The sequence below is a fragment of the Neoarius graeffei genome, chromosome 18 (assembly GCF_027579695.1).
Source record: "Neoarius graeffei isolate fNeoGra1 chromosome 18, fNeoGra1.pri, whole genome shotgun sequence".
NCBI classification, from domain to species: Eukaryota; Metazoa; Chordata; class Actinopteri; order Siluriformes; family Ariidae; genus Neoarius; species Neoarius graeffei.
In genome coordinates, this window is record NC_083586.1 from 2,742,029 (window position 1) to 2,762,768 (window position 20,740).

General features: G+C 43.5%; 1 pseudogene; it reads right to left on the reverse strand.

Annotated features, from left to right (window-relative positions):
• Positions 1-17,083: 17,083 nt before the first annotated feature.
• Positions 17,084-19,582, reverse strand: LOC132866564 (epidermal growth factor receptor kinase substrate 8-like; annotated as a pseudogene).
• Positions 19,583-20,740: the final 1,158 nt, after the last annotated feature.

Here is a 20,740-nt window from a genome sequence, read left to right on the forward strand (position 1 = left end):
ATGACTGCTGAAGTGCTTCAGAAAATATTGATGAGGCAGTGACTTTTCCTTGAACAGACATCTTTTCTCTTGATTATTGTTTTGAAGCCATCAGTTCGACCCACTCACATATTTACACAGGGGGATGAAAATCCCAACATCCAGTCTGAAAAACTTATTCTATCTACTGAGCAAAGTCAGCATGGATAGCTTTAACAATGTGAAAGAAGGATGCACACCTACTTCCCTTCTTCAACACGGTGGTCCAAAAGCCACCATGTGCTCTGAAGAACCATGTCTCGCCAACCTCAACCTAATTGCTCTCACTGAACAATAAAGCAACATCTGCTTCCTGAAACATGTGTCACAAGAAGGAGAAGCAGGCCAAGGATCCCATGTCAGGAAAATAGGTTGTTTTAAAAGACTGGAGCCTTGAAGATCACCTAGGAAAAGGCTTCTTCCTGTCCTAAAAACAACACATCCAATAAAGGATGGAAATGGCCGGTACAGGGATGCTTGGATGCTTTTATGGCTGAGGACTACAGTTTACTGGCTAACTTTCAGACTGCAGTTGTCATGAACAGTTTTGCACTCAAGTTTCCATCAATGAACAATTTATAACATCAAGAAAACAGACTCAATGTTAAAAATTGTATAATCACACTATCTGTTATCACCCAAATGAGCTTCTTCAAAAAAAGCTTCTGCTCACAGTCTGACCATGGGCTGTGACCAGCAACCAAAATCAAATCAGGTTGCAAGATCTGGAAAGGATTTAGGTGCAAAGTTGCACTTCATAAGTACAAACTGCCTTGGTATGAGCAGAGAAAATGCAATCATGATGAAATATTTCATGACTTCATCAGCAGATGACCATTTGCAGATGGATCTTTGACTTTCTGACAGGCAGACCCCAGGTGGGGATAATCGGTAGCCACACTTCCTCCTCACTGATCCTGAACACAGGTGCGCCACTGGGCTGTGTGCTCAGTCCCCTCATTAGACAGGTCATGACAGGGGATAATCAGAAAAAATTTGGGGTCAGAATTTTTATTGTTGATTATAGTTCTGTAAACAATCCAGAATTTATTTAAATTTGGGGACAGTCAAAATTTTCAATATGGCCGCCAAAATCCAAGATGGCCGATTTTCGCTAAAACTTCTCATTTTTTCAAACAACAATTTATATTTTGCCATATTTTAACAGGGTATGGGGGCCTTATATGATTCCTGAACATTTTATAATATTGTATAATAATTATTAGGCCTATAGCAAAACTTAGTCATCAAATTTGTAATTGTGGAAATAGTTTCACTTTCACTTTAGGGTGAGCATGTGAGCATAGGGTGAGCAATGATAACAACATCTTTAATTAAGTTCAATGACATGGACAGTCTGGGTCCTATAATGTTAGATAGCCTACCTGTGACAATTACGGCGTGAAGTGGACTTAAAGACGTTGCACAGTTTGCTATATATTGTCTAGTAAGGGCGAATTCGAAACTTTCCTCTAAGATATGCAATAGCAAGCATGTGCTACTCAACCACATGATAGTGATTTAAAAGGTAAGAAAGTATTATTAACATTGTATATGCCCAGATCTAGGTGGGGTTAGCTACCTGGGGGACCCTGGTCTGGAAATTTTTCATTTTCAGGCCTGTTCTCTTAGAGTTCTTTGTAGGCCTATAAATAGGCTTGTACACATAGGTGTATATGTCTCTGTAGCCGCTTTATCCTTCTACAGGGTCGCAGGCAAGCTGGAGCCTATCCCAGCTGACTACGGGCGAAAGGCGGGGTACACCCTGGACAAGTCGCCAGGTCATCACAGGGCTGACACATAGACACAGACAACCATTCACACTCACATTCACACCTACGGTCAATTTAGAGTCACCAGTTAACCTAACCTGCATGTCTTTGGACTGTGGGGGAAACCGGAGCACCCGGAGGAAACCCACGCAGACACGGGGAGAACATGCAAACTCCACACAGAAAGGCCCTTGCCGGCCCCGGGGCTCGAACCCAGGACCTTCTTGCTGTGAGGCGACAGCGCTAACCACTACACCACCGTGCCGCCCAGGTGTATATGTATGAAGTTAAAATTATATTAATCTAATAAGGTAAACATTTTTATTACATACTGATTTGTAGGCCTATCAATATTGCATTTTTGAGAGGGTGCATTTTCCATGTTTCAGCAAAACAATGTTATCATCTGGACCATTTTTATCTCTGTCTCCTGAGGAGAAATGCTTACTCTGCAACTGTGAATTGTCTGGAAAGGATGTAAAACCTATTCAGCAGACTGGCTTTCAGACCCTAATAGAGACTGCAAAACTGTGGTCTGAATGTGATGAAGGAGTTTGCAAAGATGAGCCATACAGGTCGTTCCATGGGGCATTGCATAGGCTATCTAACATTATAGGGCCCAGACTGTCCATGTCATTGAACTTAATTAAAGATGTTGTTATCATTGCTCACCCTATGCTCACATGCTCACCCTAAAGTGAAAGTGAAACTATTTCCACAATTACAAATTTGATGACTAAGTTTTGCTATAGGCCTAATAATTATTATACAATATTATAAAATGTTCAGGAATCATATAAGGCCCCCATACCCTGTTAAAATATGGCAAAATATAAATTGTTGTTTGAAAAAATGAGAAGTTTTAGCGAAAATCGGCCATATTGGATTTTGGCGGCCATATTGAAAATTTTGACTGTCCCCAAATTTAAATAAATTCTGGATTGTTTACAGAACTATAATCAACAATAAAAATTCTGACCCCAAATTTTTTCTGATTATCCCCTGTCATGACCTGTCTACATGTACTCCTTGTTCGCCCACGACTGTACTGCTAAATACAGCGCCAACATCATCAACAAGTTTGCTGATGGCACAACCATCTTGGGCCTCCTTATAGACAACGATGAGATGGCATGCAGAGAGGAAGTGAAGGTGTTAGCCAGCTGGTGCCAGGACAACAACCTCTCTCTCAACATCAGTAAAACTAAGGAGATGATAGTGGACTACAGGAGACAGCAAGGGAGGACACACTAGCCCATCTAGTCGTAGACATTTTTAGGGTATCATTTGTGACAAAATCACAGACAGATGGTCTTCTTCTTTGTATCTTCTCTTATTCACCACGAATAAAAATAATAATAATAAAAAAGCCTCAAGACAAGGAATGACACTTTCAGCCTTGACTTTGCTCCATTTTTGGCAACCGGTCAGGGATTAATGCATTGGACCTGAAATGCACTGGGGTTCTTTCAGTGCACGTTGAAGCCTGCCTTCATGGTGTTAGCTGGTGGTGTCAACTGACCCTTTTATAGTGTTTGCCAATGAATTTCACCAAGGGTGTCATCTATTTCATTTTCATTACAGAACTTTGAAAATGAGAATGCTGTCAGATTTGTGGAAATCCCAGATTCACAAATGTGGTCCCAGAATATGTTCGGTGCAGTAGATTTGATACTATTTCCTCATCAAACGCATGCACTTCCCCCAGAACTGCTGGTAATTAGCAGAATAATAGAAGGAGGTGTGTTGGAAGAAGAGAAAATATAATAGAGGGCAGCACAAGTTGCTTGGAAACCATCCATGAAGGCAGAAAACCCTTTTGCCTTCTTACACTCACAGCTAATATACCCTCCCCATCAGGGAATCAAACCCTGGTCTTCTGCATGATAGGCAGAGATACCAGCCACTATACTAACGAGGACAAACATCACCACCTTGTATAGATCATGGACAGTTCTGAAAAACTAAAAAAAAAAAAAAAAACAAGACAAGGAATGACCCTTTCAGCCTTGACCTTGCTCCATTTTGGCAATCACTCAGGGATTAATGCATTGGAACTGAAATGCACTGGGGTTCTTTTCAGTGCAAGTTGAACCCTGCCTTCAAGGTGTTAGCTGGTGGTGTCAACTGATGTTCGGTGCAGGAGATTTTATATTGTGTCTTTATTGACAGTTTGTCTCTGCTCAGAGAAATGCTGAAGATTGATTACTAAATTAAATAATAATGGGTCTTTTAGACAGTGCAGCGTGTTGTTCTGCGTGGCTTTTGACTCCCATCATGGACCCCAAACACGGCACTGGCTGAAAAATGTCTTCAGAGGCTCCATTTCCTGAGGACTCTGAGGAAAGCAAAACTGCCTCAACAGCTGCTGCTGAACTTCGATGGGTGCACACTGATCACGCACTGCACCACTCGGGCTGCACCTTGGAAGATAAGAAGACCCTGCAGCGCATGATAAAAACAGCTCAGCGTATCACAGGCACTTCACTTCCATCACTGGAAGAAATCCATCACTCCCGGTGCACCTGCAGAGCCAAAAACATTATCAAGGACCCAACCCATCCTGGACACGGACTCTTTAGCCCCTGGAAAGCGCTACAGAACTCTGTACGCCCGCACAACCTGGCTGAGGAATAGTTTTTATCCCGTAGCTATCACACTACTGAACTCACAGCACTCACTGCCTCTGCCAACTAATCCACAGGTCTGAACAGCACACCTCCACTCACTCACTGCTGCTATACTACTGTGCAATACAGCCCATGGCATTTGACTGGTTCTGTATATTCTGTGCTGTATATTATTATATCAACACTTGTGCAATAACATACTAGTACAAAATTCCTCTATGTGCAATACTCATGCACTTTATCATATACATAATCTTACTCCTTCATTTGTACATATTACCTCAATAATTCTGAACATCAGCACTATTTAATTTCTCCTAGGTTTGGTGAGAAAAGCAAATGCTAAACATCTTTTGCAATGCTCAGCTGTAATTGTAGAGGTACAGTTTTGGTTTACCTATGGTATTTTGGTCAAAACAGAGTGTACATGTATATACATTTACTGTAACAGATTTGAAAAACGATAGGCTTTAACACACCATTTATTGTGAGCATTGTGTTTATGGAAGAGAAAAGGCCCAACTGGTGAAATAAGATTTCCCTGTAAATGAAACTTGGAGTGTAAGAATGAGGTTAGTGTTGGCAAAAATGCAGCTAATTTTGAACTTTATAGATTCAGTATTAAATTTTGCATTTGAGAGAGCTGATAAAGTAAGGTCTGATATTTGTTATTGCATTCCTTTCTGTGCTGCTGCTGGTAACTTAAAGAAGTAAGTGGCATTTTAACAATGCTGGGTCATTTTAACTCAGTGAAAAGAGTTATGCATTTCACCTGGCAAGTTGGGTTACTTTAACAAGGCCATTAATTTAAATTTACATAATGGTTGGATTCTTATTTCAACCCAATATTTTGGTTATATTGAGTGCAATGCTGGGTTAAAATTACCAAATCAATGACTTGTTGTTTTTTTTTATTGGCTCCTTATTGTCCTTAATTAGTCATTAGCCTAACCATTGTTTATTCAATGTTAATCATGGCTAATCTTTAATGATAAATTATTGTTGGTCACTATTAAATTAAACGTGTTCAATCTGTAAGTGTTTACAGCTATATTGGATATACAGCTATACTGGCCTGTACCAAATATTCTCATGATCTGACCAAATTGTGCAAGACATTACTTTCATTGTACTAGAATTTTTTCCCTCTCCTTTATTATCATCCAAACAAAACACGTCTTATTGTGATTTCCTATAGACCCTTTGCGCACAACCTTAAGCCTAGGTCACAACCGGACGTACGATTTTTTGCCCGTGCAATTTTTGGCGTTTCCCAAATCGCTGCTTTTTTTTTTTGTTCATGGAGAAAGTCGCACGTTGGCCGTAAGTTTGTCTTGCAACCTGAAAACAACATAAGCGCCCGTAGAGTTTGTTTGACATGACAAAGAACCTCTGCGGCCGGTCTGCGGCCAGTCTACAGCTCGAAAATCAGCACGTTTCACACGCGCCCTCCATGCATTTCTTGCGTTATTTGCACGTAGACCGGCCGTAGGAGCACGTATGGCCGGTTGTGACCGAGGCATTAGGCATCACGTGATAATTTCACCTGGGTGACAAACAAACACAGTCTTTTGTGCAAGCAAGGCCTGGTCTGTCTTCAATATGGTTCATTTTTGCCTTTTTTTTGGTTGTTCAAATCGTTCAAATCGAGAAATAGATAAAAAGGCTTATCATCTGCCTGCTATCAAGAAAAATGTGAAAGAGAAGCAAATGCTTCAAGAACAATGAAGAAATGAGTGGTTAAAAAGAATGCGACAAGAGGATCTAAGCCTGAAAACTCCAGAAAAGTTGGTGAATACCCATGTTTGTAGCAAGCATTTTATTTCAGGTAAGAACTTGGATTAAAAAATAATAATAAAAATAGAAACTTGTAAATCAGTATGGAAGACTTTGCATAAGAATTTCATTTTATTTCTGTTCACATTCAGGTTAGCTTCTTCATGAAAGTGTTTGAATTTCTTAAAGGTGAACCAGCTTCCTTATTCGACAAGGAAAACCCAGATTGGGCAACAAGTGAACAACTCGTGCAAAAATTCACTTTTGTTTAATTGTATTGATATAGTGCTTTGAGTGATGAATTGACATAAATGCAACACCAACAATTCAAGAGTTTCATCAATGACCACATTCAGATTCTGTTCAGGTAATGGTCATATGCATCCTGTCTTTCATTTGTGATGTGATTTGCTGAACATATTGCTCATTTTGAGCATTTATTTGACATTTGAGCATTTACAAGACAGTACGTTCCTTTAGGAATATGCAGATTGGTGTGTGAGAAAATGACCCTGTGGCACTGAAGTAACATAGCTTGATATATTGATTAAAAAAAAAAAAAAAAAAAAAAAAAATATATATATATATATATATATATATATATATATATATATATATATATATAGAGAGAGAGAGAGAGAGAGAGAGAGAGAGTTTATTCCCAAGATAACATTTACTGAAATAGCAGTAACACTTTATAATAACTATCCGTTATAACTAGTTATAACTAGCTAATAGATCATTAGTAAACTGTTAATTAATGAGTTATTAAGACTTAAGTGTTTAATTGTTAAGGATTTATAATGATGCCCTATAGATAGTTAATAGACCATTAATAAACTGTTAGTTAATGAGTTATAAATGACTTAACTGTATATTAATGATTTATACCTTTTAAACTAGTAATAGATCATGAATAAGCTATTAGTGAATTACTTACTAATGACTTGCCAAGTGTCAGTTAATAGTTTATATATGTTATTGGATCGTTATTCTAAAGTTGCAACTAGTCCTCATTTATTAACTGTTAGTAAATGAGGAATAGTTGCAACTTTAGAATAACGTCCCAATTACATACATAAGCTAATAACTAATACTTAGCTAATATATTAACTCACACTTTACAGATCAGTTGTTAATAGTTTGTTAACCATCTACTAATACCAGTGAAACTTTGTAGAACGGCAAATGGGTGGAACAAGTTCAAGGTACAGAAATTTGATGTGATATTTAAAATATCAAATTTTTGTACCGCAACCTTGTTCCACCCAGAGGCTTTTCTGTGTACTGTATTTTACCAAAGACATACCATAGATGAAATGTTGAACATTGTGTTTAATGTATCGAAACACATACTGAGCCATCACATGGCAGAACAGCAGTATACAACAGTATACAAACCCATGAGGTTTGGGTACTTTCTGTGCAAGACATCTCATCTCATCTCATTATCTCTAGCTGCTTTATCCTGTTCTACAGGGTCACAGGCAAGCTGGAGCCTATCCCAGCTGACTACGGATGAAAGGCGGGGTACACCCTGCACAAGTTGCCAGGTCATCACATGGCTGACACATAGACACAGACAACCATTCACACTCACATTCACACCTACGGTCAATTTAGAGTCATCAGTTAACCTAACCTGCATGTCTTTGGACTGTGGGGGAAACCGGAGCACCCGGAGGAAACCCACGCGGACACAGGGAGAACATGCAAACTCCGCACAGAAAGGTCCTTGCCGGCCACGGCGCTCGAACCCGGACCTTCTTGCTATGAGGCAACAGCGCTAACCACTACACCACCGTGCCGCCCTTGTGCAAGACATCAAAACAAAATAAATCAAAATCAAGCCATTGGCATTATTGATATGAACATGTCTTAGCACAACTTGTCCCTCTATACTTATTGAACCAGACCCGAGCTACAACCAAACTGCTCTAGGGCACCATCCCACAGTGACACAACACCTAAGCTTTCTTAGACAGAGGAATCAGTTTCCCCTTTTTCTTTTGATGTTCAACATCCCTCACAAGGTTTGGGTCATTAATCAACACTTCCAGACATTTTTTGGCAAAGTCCTGCAGTCGTTGCTGTGGTGTATGAGCAACCAGCAACTCCTTGTATTTCTTTGGGGCCACAACAGCCAGCTCACAGATCAGGGCATTGGCGATGATGGTGTTTCGGTTGACACTGACCTTTCGATATGCCACACTCAGCTTACTTCCTTTCTTGTACACCTTAAGGACTTTCCTGTATCTCTTGATGACCTCCTCAGGATGACGTGCTGAAACAGATAGAAATTTAGTTAAATATAACAAACATACAAGTAGTGAATCAACACAGGGAAACACACACAGATGCAAAGTGGTTGCAAAAAGTAATGAAGATTAAATGGGCATAGAGCAATTGGAGGGTCCAAGATAATATACCCACCAGGAAGTACATTTTGGAGAATAAACTTTATACATAGAAAGAAAGAGAGAGAGAGAGAGAGAGAGAGAGAGAAACAGACAGACACAGAGAGACAGACAGACGTTGTGATGTCTACATGCCTGACACACATGAGGGGAGCAGCCTTCTTGCCTTCCTCTCTTTACACTTACCTCTCTGCTTGCCATGTTGCCTTTTTTCTTCTCTTTTTTCTTCCTCTTGTCCTTTTTCTTGTGACTCTGGTGGTGGTGCTTCTTTTTCTTCTTGCGTCTTTTCTTCGATTTCTTGTCTGAATCGGAAAAATCAGTTGGTGAGGATGAGGAGCTGGATGAAGAGGATGAAGAGGAGTTGGATGAACTGGAGGATGAAGAGAAAGAAGATGCACCAGGAGACAAGTTGGCCGAGGAAGATGTGTCAATTGTCCCACCATCATCTGTATCTACAACATAATAGAAAATACAATACCAAATGCATTATGATGATACAAGTCAACTCACATACATTCTTATCAACAATTACATTTATTAAGACTTTCAGTTTCACTGATTCATCAAATTGTGATCTCATCAGTTGGACAGATGTGTCTGCTGTCAATCAATGCTACAGATAATACTTCCAGGTATTATCTATACATGTGTATTGTTTGGGTAATAACACGCTCATGCTCTGATGAAGGTCTTGTCACCGTGAAATGTTGGCTTTTCTTCCACTCAATTGTATATATATTTTACAAAGCACCCAAGTATCATTGTCAAGTGTGCAAACATGTTTTTCCAAGAAAGTGTTAGGCCTACTTACTTTGACCAACTTGTTGGCAGAAGGAGTCTCTCTCCTACCAGGGCTCGACATTAGCACTTGCCCGATGGCCCGGCGGTGTTTTTTACATCTTTTGGGCCAGTTCGGGCCACTAAATTTGGCCAAACAGTGGCCTGGGTGGGCCAGTACATTTTCGATACAAATTACCAAATTTTATTACTCATATTTTACCCAGAATTGTGAAGAAATTGTTCGTAAAATGCACCTTTTCGATACGAGGTCCATCATCTTTGTTTTCATCACACTCTGCTCCGCGGCAGGAGTGTGTCATCTTCGTGCATCTTCGGAGATGTTCGGCGCTGTTCGGAAGCGTCATTTTGGTCGAGCGCCATATCAAGGAGAGAAGGGCTGAGTTTACCAAAGTCTCAGATGACCATTGAGACACACTTAGTGACACCATGGCAGCAGGATGTGCACGCATTTTAGATGAGAGTGTGGAAGAGGAAAGCTATTGCACTAAACTATAAACCTTAAATTGACTTTATTGCTATTTCAGTGCAGTGCACATTTTCAGAAGCAAAAACATTTTATATATTTATTTCAATTTGATTTGACTGTTTTTGAGTCCATTGCTGGTAATTTGGACTGAGTTACTGTCTTTTGTCAGTATTGTTTTCAGGTACAAAATCAAAATATAAGTTGTGATAATCTTGAGAAGGCTCTTTTTAATTTTAGGGGCGGTCATTATTTATGGGGGAGGGGGGCTATGAATTTATGGAAGGGGTCATGAAAAAGTGACACTACTTGATGGGGGGGGGTCATGAAAATGTGACCCTACTTTGTATGGAGATGAGGAGATTATTGCCTGCTACAATGATGTGACTTGGGGATATTCTGCAAAAATTTTCAGCCTCGCTGTGCTCGGCAACAACATATACCCCTAAAGTCTACTTTTCTAACCAAAAATCAATGATCATAGTGTATTATGAACTGTATGAAATGTGGTGGCCCGAATGCAGGTACCGTGCACATTCGGGCCACCACATTTTCCATTTGGGCCAGTAACTTTTCAATTCCACTGGCCCAATGGGCCACCAGTGGTAAATGCTTAATGTCTAGGCCTGCCTTCGTCAGGTCACTGATTTTTTCTGTGACTGTGTGCTGCTTCTTCTTGGCCTCATGGACCTTAAGCAGCTTCTTCTTAATATGTAAAAATGCTGTTGGAGCTACAGTTGCCTCAGTATCTGGAATGATAGGATAGAGAATTAAAAAAGCTCTAATCATAAAAGCCAGGTGAAGGTAAAATAAAATAATGAGCAGCTGGATCTAGATATCTACACTGGATCTCTGAATGAGTGAACATAATTGTATAACTATCATCCATCACCAGTGAATATATGAATGGATATGTACAGACTATCATTAAAAAAAATCTCCTTCTCACCGCCGGCGGGGGGATGGTATCCATGTCATCCTCAAGCTCGGGTCCTCTACCAGAGGCCTGGGAGTTTGAGGGTTCTGCGCAGTATCTTCGATGTTCCTAGGACTGCGCTCTTCTGGACTGAGGCTTCAGATGTTGTTCCTGGGATTTGCTGGAGCCACTCTCCCAGTTTGGGGGTTACTGCCCCAAGTGCCCCCACTACCATGGGGACCACGCAACCCTTGACCTTCCACATCCGTTCCAGCTGCTCTTTCAACCCTTGATACTTCTCAAGTTTCTCATGTTCCTTCTTCCTGATGTTGGCGTCAGCTGGGATCGCCACATCTATCACCACCACCTTCTTCTTCTCTTTGTCCACCACCACTATGTCCGGTTGGTTAGCCAGGATCTGTTTGTCAGTCTGGAAGCTGAAGTCCCACAGAACCTTGGCCCTGTTGTTCTCAGCCACCTTCTGTGGTATGGCCCATTGGGACTTGGGTATTTCTATTCCATACTGGTTGCAGATGTTCCTGTATACTATCCCAGCCACTTGGTTGTGCCTCTCCGTGTACGCTGATCCAGCTAGCATCTTACACCCTGCTACTATGTGCTGGATTGTTTCAGGGGCTTCTTTGCACAGTCTGCATCTTGGGTCTGATCTACTCTGGTAGATCCTGGCCTCTATGGCTTTTGTGCTTATGGCCTGTTCTTGTGCCGCCATGATTAGTGCCTCTGTACTGTCTGTCAGTCCTGCATTATCCAGCCACTGGTAGGATTTCTTGATATCAGCCACTTCCTCTATCTGACGGTGGTACATGCCATGTAGGGGTTTGTCCCTCCAGGTTGTCTGTTCCTCCTCCTCCTCTGCACTCTCATCAGGGTTCTGCTGCCTGAGACATTCACTTAGCAGTTCATCCTTTGGGGCCATCTTTCTGATGTATTCTCGGATTTTCGATGTTTCATCCTGGACCGTGGTCTTGACACTCACTAGCCCTCAGCCTCCCTCTTTCCGCTGAGTGTATAGTCTCAGGGTGCTGGACTTGGGGTGGAACCCTCCATGCATGGTGAGGAGCTTTCTAGTCTTGATATCTGTGGCTTCTATCTCCTCCTTTGGCCAGTTTATGATACCAGCGGGGTATCTGATGACTGGTAGTGCATACATGTTGATGGCTCGGACCTTGTTCTTACCATTCAGCTGACTTTTCAGGACCTGCCTTACTCTCTGGAGGTATTTGGCTGTGGTTGACTTCCTTGTGGCCTCTTCATGGTTTCCATTAGCCTGTGGGATGCCAAGGTACTTGTAGCTGTCTTGGATATCACCTATGTTGCCCTCTGGTAGGTCAATCCCCTCAGTCCGGATCGTCTTGCCTCTCTTTGAGACCATCCGGCCACACTTGTCCAATCCGAATGACATCCCTATGTCATCGCTGTAGATCCGGGTGGTGTGGATCAGCGAGTCTATTTCTCGTTCATTCCTGGCATACAGCTTGATGTCATCCATGTAGAGCAGGTGGCTGATTGTTGCCCCACTATGGAATCGGTACCCATAGCCGCTCTTCATGATGATCTGACTGAGGGGGTTCAGGCCTATGCAGAACAGCAGTGGTGATAGTGCATCTCCTTGGTATATGCCGCACTTGATGTTGACTTGGGCAATGGGTTTTGAGTTGGCCTCTAGGGTTGTCTTCCACATTTCCATTGAGTTCTGTATGAAGGTCCTTAGGTTCCTGTTGATCTTATACAGTTCCAGACATTCCAGTATCCATGTGTGTGGCATTGAGTCATAGGCTTTCTTGTAGTCAATCCAGGCAGTGCACAGGTTGGTCTGTCTCTTCTTACAGTCTCAGGCAACTGTTCTATCAACCAGTAGCTGGTGTTTGGCTCCTCTGGTGTTACTGCCAATTCCTTTCTGTGCCTCGCTCATGTATTGAGCCACATGCTTACTCATTTTTGCTGCAATGATGCCTGACAGGCCTTCCATGTTGTGCAGAGACAGGTAATTGGCCGGTAGTTGGATAGGATGGGTCCCTTCTGGGGGTCCTTCATGATTAGGACTGTCCTGCCTTGGGTTAGCCATTCTGGGTGGGTCCCATCCCTCAGCAGCTGGTTCATCTGTGCTGCTAGGCACGGGCGCAGATAGAGGGGGGGACGGGGGGATTCATCCCACCCAGATTTAAATTCACCTCGTTCGGTCCCCCCCACTTATAGGAAGGAAAAAAACGTCTATGCTGTCTTTCTTTGCATAAGGCAAACCTCACGGAAAAATCAAAAGACTAATTACCATTCGGTTTATTGAGGTGCACAGCAGTATATACATAGTTGCAACTGCGCAGACTGCACGGGTTGCGAGCTCGAGCTTGGTTGCTATGGTTACCCACAAGTTTGACAGGCATATCGGGGACAGCACCTCCTAGTTCAGGACCCCAACACGGCATGATGAAGGGTGCCGAAAGGCAGAAAACGATTGCATCGTTGAAAAAAAAACGACTGTAAGTAAACTGTGCCTTACTTTATCATATCACCTTGCAATTTTTTTGATAGTCTGTTCAAAGTAATGTCATAGTGAAAGTAAAATCGTACGGAGTGATGCCTTTCTGGTAGCCTCCTTCTTTCGGTGGTAGCCTGTAGATACAGTGCTCAGAAGGCAGTTTTAATGTTTAATCTGGCGTTCCCTGCCATAATTTCAGCGCGCATATTGTTTCATAAGGAAACTTTGCGAAGAGTTGTTGACTGACTGCCGCTCACGCAACACACAGGCATAGTTAGAAAGTCAGGATGCACTGGTTTACACTTTACACACACACACACACACGCGTAGCCCAGCCTCTTGCTATGTTTAACAGTTGGAACTTAGCAGTTTTAAAACTAGTTTTGCAATTTCTGTGCATGATGATAATGTGTAAACTTTGGATTTCCATAGGCTATGTTAAAATGTTATCATTGTCCTGGCCTGCAGGTAGTTCCTGGTGATGGCAGTGAGGGAGGTGAAATAACATGTATACACACTACCGTTCAAAAGTTTGGGCTCACCCAGACAATTTTGTGTTTTCCATGAAAAGTCACACTTTTATTTACCACCATAAGTTGTAAAATGAATAGAAAATATAGTCAAGACATTTTTCTGGCCATTTTGAGCATTTAATCGACCCCACAAATGTGATGCTCCAGAAACTCAATCTGCTCAAAGGAAGGTCAGTTTTATAGCTTCTCTAAAGAGCTAAACTGTTTTCAGCTGTGCTAACATGATTGTACAAGGGTTTTCTAATCATCCATTAGCCTTCTGAGGCAATGAGCAAACACATTGTACCATTAGAACACTGGAGTGATAGTTGCTGGAAATGGGCCTCTATACACCTATGTAGATATTGCACCAAAAACCAGACATTTGCAGCTAGAATAGTCATTTACCACATTAGCAATGTATAGAGTGTATTTTTGATTAGTTTAAAGTGATCTTCATTGAAAAGAACAGTGCTTTTCTTTCAAAAATAATAAGGACATTTCAAAGTGACCCAAAACTTTTGAACGGTAGTACATATATATATATACACACACACACACAAAATGGAATCATTTGCTGACAGCTCAGTCCCCCCCAGTTCAAAAATCCTATCTGCGCCCCTGCTGCTAGGCATTCATGGAGTGCAGTTAGCTTCTTCAGCCAGTACGTATGGATCATATCGGGGCCTGGTGCTGTCCAGCTCTTTGACACTCTTTCTTGGATGTCTGCCATTGAGATGGTTACTGGTTCTTGTTCTGGGAGGTTGCTGTGGTCAGCTCTTAGGTCCACTAACCATTGGGCATCAGTGTTGTGTGATGCCTTTCTTTCCCATATATCTTTCCAGTATTTTTCCACCTCAGCTCTTGGTGGGTCTGACCAGTTGTTGTTCCCCTGCCACTGAGATCAGTGGAGAACAGCTTGTTTATTCTCCTGGCCTCTCCCTCCTTGGTGTATCTCTTCAACCGGGTGGCCAGAGCTGTTAGTCGCTGTTTGGCAGTTTCGAGTGCCTCTGGTATGGAGAGTGAGTTGTACTTCCTGGGTGCCCCTTTATTCACCATGTTCCCTTTCTGTAGTTCAGCTAGCTGGCTAACTTCTCTCTGTGCTGCCTTTATCTTGGCCTCTAATCATCTCTTCCATGGTGGATACTGTTTGTTATGTCCCGAGCCCACCTTGTGTCCAAGCATCTCCATGATTACTGTTGCTGTATTTATCATCAGCTTGTTGGTCTCAGTGATGGTTCTTGTGGAGATTGTCTTCAGAGCAACATTCACATCTACTAGTAGATCTTCTGAAGGTACTTGGCAACTCAGCTTCGGTATTCGTCGGCTCCAGGTTTCCAGTTGGGTCACAATCTTCCTTCTCAGGTCAGCAGCTCTTGTGAGGCTGTTAGGGCTTGGTACCCAGTCTCTGGTTGTGGGAATGATGATGACATCTCCCTGCTGACCTGTCTTCCTGGCTCCCCCTTGCCATAGCATCATTGTTGTATTTCATTAATCTCTAGTTGTGATAGTAGAGTTCGATTACGGATGTTGGAACACTGGGTTTCGAAGTATCCCTCCCTCTGCGATTGCTTGTATAGTAGCAAATCCGTATTTTCTGTCCTCGTTCATCAATGTCTTGTTCCAGTAGCCCATTTCTCATCAGTTTGCCCTGGTTCCCTAGCAACTGATGCAGACCTTGTTGGCCCGGGCGACGTCTGATAACTCTATCAGTTATGTCTTCACTCATTCCTGAGGTAGGCTGATATATCATGAGGGGTCTTGCCTAAGGGCCCTTACTGGATGACGTTTTGCCCCGACCGGGATTCGAACCCCAATCTCCCACGTCGTAGTCAGTGAGCATTACCACTGTACTATCCAGCTGATTGTCATATATATATAGGGCTAGGCGATAAGGCCTTTTTGAAATATCTCAATATTTTTAGGTTATGTCACGGTACGATATAGATCTTGATATTTTGCCTAAGCCTTGAATTAAAGTTTTGATGCATACAATCACACCAGTATGATGATTCTTGTTTTACTATTTTGCAGCCAATTCAGTTATTCTAGACTAAGTTTTACCAGCTAGATCAGTCTGGTAAATTCAGAAAATTACATCACTTTACTGTAATAGCTTTCAAAACCAGTAAAAGACAACTATTATGCTAACAATATTGATATTGCTCAGCCCTTATTTGACAGCTGTAACATTCAATCAACATTGATTAATACTTTGTATGCACCCTGTGTTGCTTTCTGAAAATAACAATTCTACTAAATGTAGGCCTACAACAAGTCTTACAACTCATATAGGCTAAAATCTTCTATTTTCGGCAAACAACTAAACACGTGTGTGTGTGCACACGCGCATACACACACACAAAATTTATCATTGGACACTACACTAATCTGGTTGAATTATGTAGTACAAATCTATCAGTCCATGTTATCCTGATCAAACATCTTTAATGAAAAGATAACACGCAGTCTTGCTTACCGTCACCATTGTTGTCCACGTGCACAGCATGGTCCACAGGTGTAGTTTTCTTTTTACTGGAAGTACCCGCTGTTGACTTCTTCCTCTTTCTCCCGACAGTTCCTGGATTTATCTCAGTATTTTGCGCATTGCCGCTGGGAACACTTGTAGCATCAGCCACATAAAGTTTTATTTATCAGTAGCGTAAAATAGTATCTATGTCTAAGACACTTTATATTTCGTATTAAAACGTCTATGTAAAGTAAGACATAGAAAGCCTTACTTTAAGAGAAATTCAGGGCGAGCGTGAGCCTAGGAAGTCTATAGGGTTCTTTTCTGTCACTCACCATGTCACTGACACACGCACACACCTCCTCGCTCCCTGTCCTATGGCCTTAGACCCTTTAAATCACGTGCTCGTTTTTTGAATGGAGAGGCGGAAAGAGGAATGAATGAAGGTAGATGGAAACCGGCGCATGTACATTCTGACATCCTTCAGTATTCTTCAATGCTCCGAAATAGATTGACTGCTACATGCTTAAGGATTATTTTTCTTCTTCTTCGCCCTTTTTGAGGAAGGTACAGACGGACTTAAATCCACATCTGAAGAGGTGAGATCGCTCCTTTTTTGTTTCCTATTTTTTTTTCATTGGGTTACTTTATTTTGGTCTACGTAGCAAGTATATTACAAATCCTACATCTTTCTTCGGTCAAACACGGCGTTTTGGTCCGTGCTGCTGCTGCTGCTTAATCTATGTCTGAGCTGGTTCTGTGGTCGGGCGGGTCCAGGAGCTCCTGACGACGGCGCATGATGTCTGCAAACTCCACCGCGTCCTGAAAAACGACAATGTGAAAAGGATGAAAAAGTGCAAGAGAAGAGAAGGACGAGGGGGTCAGTGGCTGCTCCCCTCATCAAAAGACTCGACTCCTGAGTCGCTGGCTGTTGTCGCTGCTAGTTTCTCCTGTCGCCTCCTCATGATCTCCTGAAGCTCAGAGCCCGAGCTCCTCTCGAGGGCAGCCTTCTGTACGGTCACCTGGCTGTAGACCCGAGCTCCATCATCAGGACACATGGTCTTCAGCTCGTCTTTGTTGAGGGAGAAGAGCTGAGCTCCGGTCAACACACCCAGACTGTTTACGGTCACAGCGCTGAAGCCTTTAACCTCTTTAAAGTCTTTGACCTCCTCGGGCATGGAGTCGTAGGTGATGTTAGCAGTGGGCTGAGAGGTGCTGCGTGGCGGAGCCTGGAACTTTTTCTGAGCGCTGCGACCGAGGGTGAGTCTGTGCACCAGCTCATCCTGAACCTCCTCCATGTTGGACTTGCGGCGATTAGCAGGTGTCACGCTGTGTTCTTTCTGCTCCCTCATCGTGATGCTGCCGTTGTCACTGGAGTTGCTGCTGCTCTGGCGGCTGATGTTGGACGGTGAGTTCCCATGATGCTCTAGAGGAGCAGGTGTGCTGTGGGGCAGGGAGTAGATGGGAGGAGCAGGAGCTGGAGGAGGAGGAGTCGGAGCCGGAGGGATGGATGTGATTCCGGGTTTGGGCACGTAGTCCGCTCTCTATTTCTCCACCATCTCGTCCTTCAGCACAGACAGCTCTGTGCCATTCCTGGCCACAAAGTCGTATTTTGATTTGGCAAAACTTCTTGGTTGGCCTCTAGCATGGGCTTCAGAGTTTCCTTCTGCTGAGGGGAACTCCTGCACGTTGGCCTGCTGCTCTGGTCTGTGGAGGTCAGCGTGAGCCAGGCTCTCAGCCAGCTGAGTCAGGCCTTGCTCTCGGCTCACTAGCAGCGGAGGCTCCCAGCCGTCCCGGAACCGCAGGGTGTGAGGAGGGAAGTAATGATCCTTAGGCCACTCCAGCCTGCATTTAGTTCAGCCATCTCCCAGCATGACCCACAGATGGCGCTCTTCAGCAGTGCCTGCAGAGTGCAGGAACTCTATGGCGTCTCTGGTGAGGAGTGGAACCACTACACTCTTAGCCAGGTCGACTCCTCCTGATGTATGAACCACCATTTTGAGTGGATTAAACAGGAAATGGACCAGATCCACTGCGCTGGGGTTCTGAATGTGGGTTTTCAACTTTGCCAGCAAGTTGAAGGCATGTTTAAATTTCTGAAAGCAGTCGACGAATTCATCCTGTCCCGGCGGCTTCGATCTGAGCATCAGCACTCCCTCTCCTGGTCCGAATAGACAGAGACGTGCAAATCCTGAACCACATTCTGGATGACATCGAGCACTTTGTCACCAAGCTTCAGAAAGCCGCAGAGGCTTTTAACGAGCTTTCCAAGAGGAAGAAATCAAAAAAGAGCAAAAAGAAAGCTTTTTGCTCTTTTTTGATTTCTTCCTCTTGGAAAGCTCGTTAAAAGCCTCTGCGGCTTTCTGAAGCTTGGTGACAAAGTGCTCGATGTCATCCAGAATGTGGTTCAGGATTTGCACGTCTCTGTCTATTCGGACTGCAGTCATCTCTGGAGATTCATCCTGTTCCCCGTATGGCCTTTGGGTATCGTAGTCTTGATGATCACTGGAGTTTGACCAAGCAGCCACTCTGTTCATACCCACTTGACTGGCGGCTACTGGAGGAACAGGGGCGGGGCCACCGGGAGGAGGTGGAATAGTCCCATCGCTCTTACGGATCATTTTGAGAACCTCCGGCCGCTTTTTAACCTTCCCGCCCTTGTGATCATTGATGGCACTTTCAACATCTGCTTGGATCAAATTTGCCTTGATGTCATCACACTGGAAGAGGTGCAGGTCTGGTTTGCCCTGTCCAGACTCCTTACACACCAGCGCCAGGATGGAGTCGTAGTTGCAGGAGTTCAATGCTGCACCGTGCCCAGAGGGAAGTGCTCCAGCTCGTTCTTGCTGTCGGCATCGATGAGGCTCACTGCCTTGTCATCCACCTGCAGCAGCATCTCCTGCGTCCACACCTTCCCTTTAGTGTCCAGCAAGCGCAGCTTATGGATGCTGTCGTCGATGGTCAGCATGGCGTCCTTACGGTCCATGATGAACATGGCCAGGTGCTCGACGAGGTACTGCGACGTGTTGGTCATGCCAGTGATCATGCTTTTCTTACTGTAGCTCTTTCTTTGCTCGTAGAGAGCCTTTGCACTGGATTTGTTGGTGTCAAGCACTGGGAGCTCTGGTGACTGAGAGAAGTAGCCATTCAGCTGGGAGGTGATGAAGTTTCCAGAGGGGAATGTCGGAGCAGCGTAGCCATTCATTTTGGACTTCGGAGAAGGGGGTCAGCAATCCACAGCGGTGTTGATTATTTCCCAGCTGCTCTGAGGTCACCGCATTGCTGTTACTCCAGCCTCAACACCATGATGATGATGTCCGGTCCGGTGCATGCGCTCTCGGCTTCAAGGTTTAAATTCAAGTGACGGTTACAACTGGAAGCGGTGAATAAATAGGAGGAAAGTCAGAAAGAGCACAAACAGAGAGAGTGTGAGCCAGGTTCGGCTTCTGAGAATAGTACAGGATACTCTCTCTCTTTCTCTCTCTGTTTGTGCTCTTTCTGCACACCAGACATTGAAATATTAGCCACACTGTCTTCTGTGCTGAAAGGTCCAGCCAAAAGCTGGTGGATAGCAGAGCGGAAGAACATCCATACATGGGAGAAATTTAAAACTGCATTCCTATCAGCATTCTTGTCCACTGATTTTGTTCAGGAAATTGAAGAACGGTTGAGTACTCATATCCAGAGTCTAAATGAGCCCATTAGGGACTTTGCTTACGATTATAGAGCTCTCTGTCTGAAATGGAAGCCCGACATTGATGAGGCTACATTGGTCCGCCGCATTCTCAGTAATGCCAATCCGAAAATCACTTCAGGCCTACGTGGAACAGTGAACACAGTGGCTGAATTAGTGAAAGTAGGCAGCATGATCGAGAATGACCTAGCATCAATGAAAAATTATTGGGCACCAGTTAATAATGAGAAAGCAGCTAAACAGCAACCAAAGACAAAAAAAGCTGAAGTAATTGTTGTGAAATCTGAAACACACTCCCACGCTCCTCCCAAACATCTACCGTCTCTCCTGGCCATCAATCTCTCTATCAGAGGTTTCCAGGGAGCCGCCCTGCTGGACACAGGGAGTACTTTCTCTCTGATGCATGACAAACTGTGGCAGCAGGTTAAGAAGCCACAGGAAAACCTGTCACCTTGTGGTGATCAGGAGTTTGCCCTGGCCAATGGGACAGCCAAAAAGGCCTTAGGGATAGTTAACTGTACCCTTGACCTCCATAACACATACTGGACACACTCCATGTATGTCTTATCTGATGAAGATCTGGCTTTCCCTCTTATCTTAGGCCTAGACTTCTTACAAAAGAGTGGCATGCACCTGGATTTTAGGCGGGGAACCTATGGAGTAAAAAATGGAGGGAAAATAACATACTATCTGCACCCTGACCAGAACGAGTGGGGAAATGAATGGTGTACAGTGGAACCAGCAAGAGTTCATATCTATTATGCTCTGCCTCAT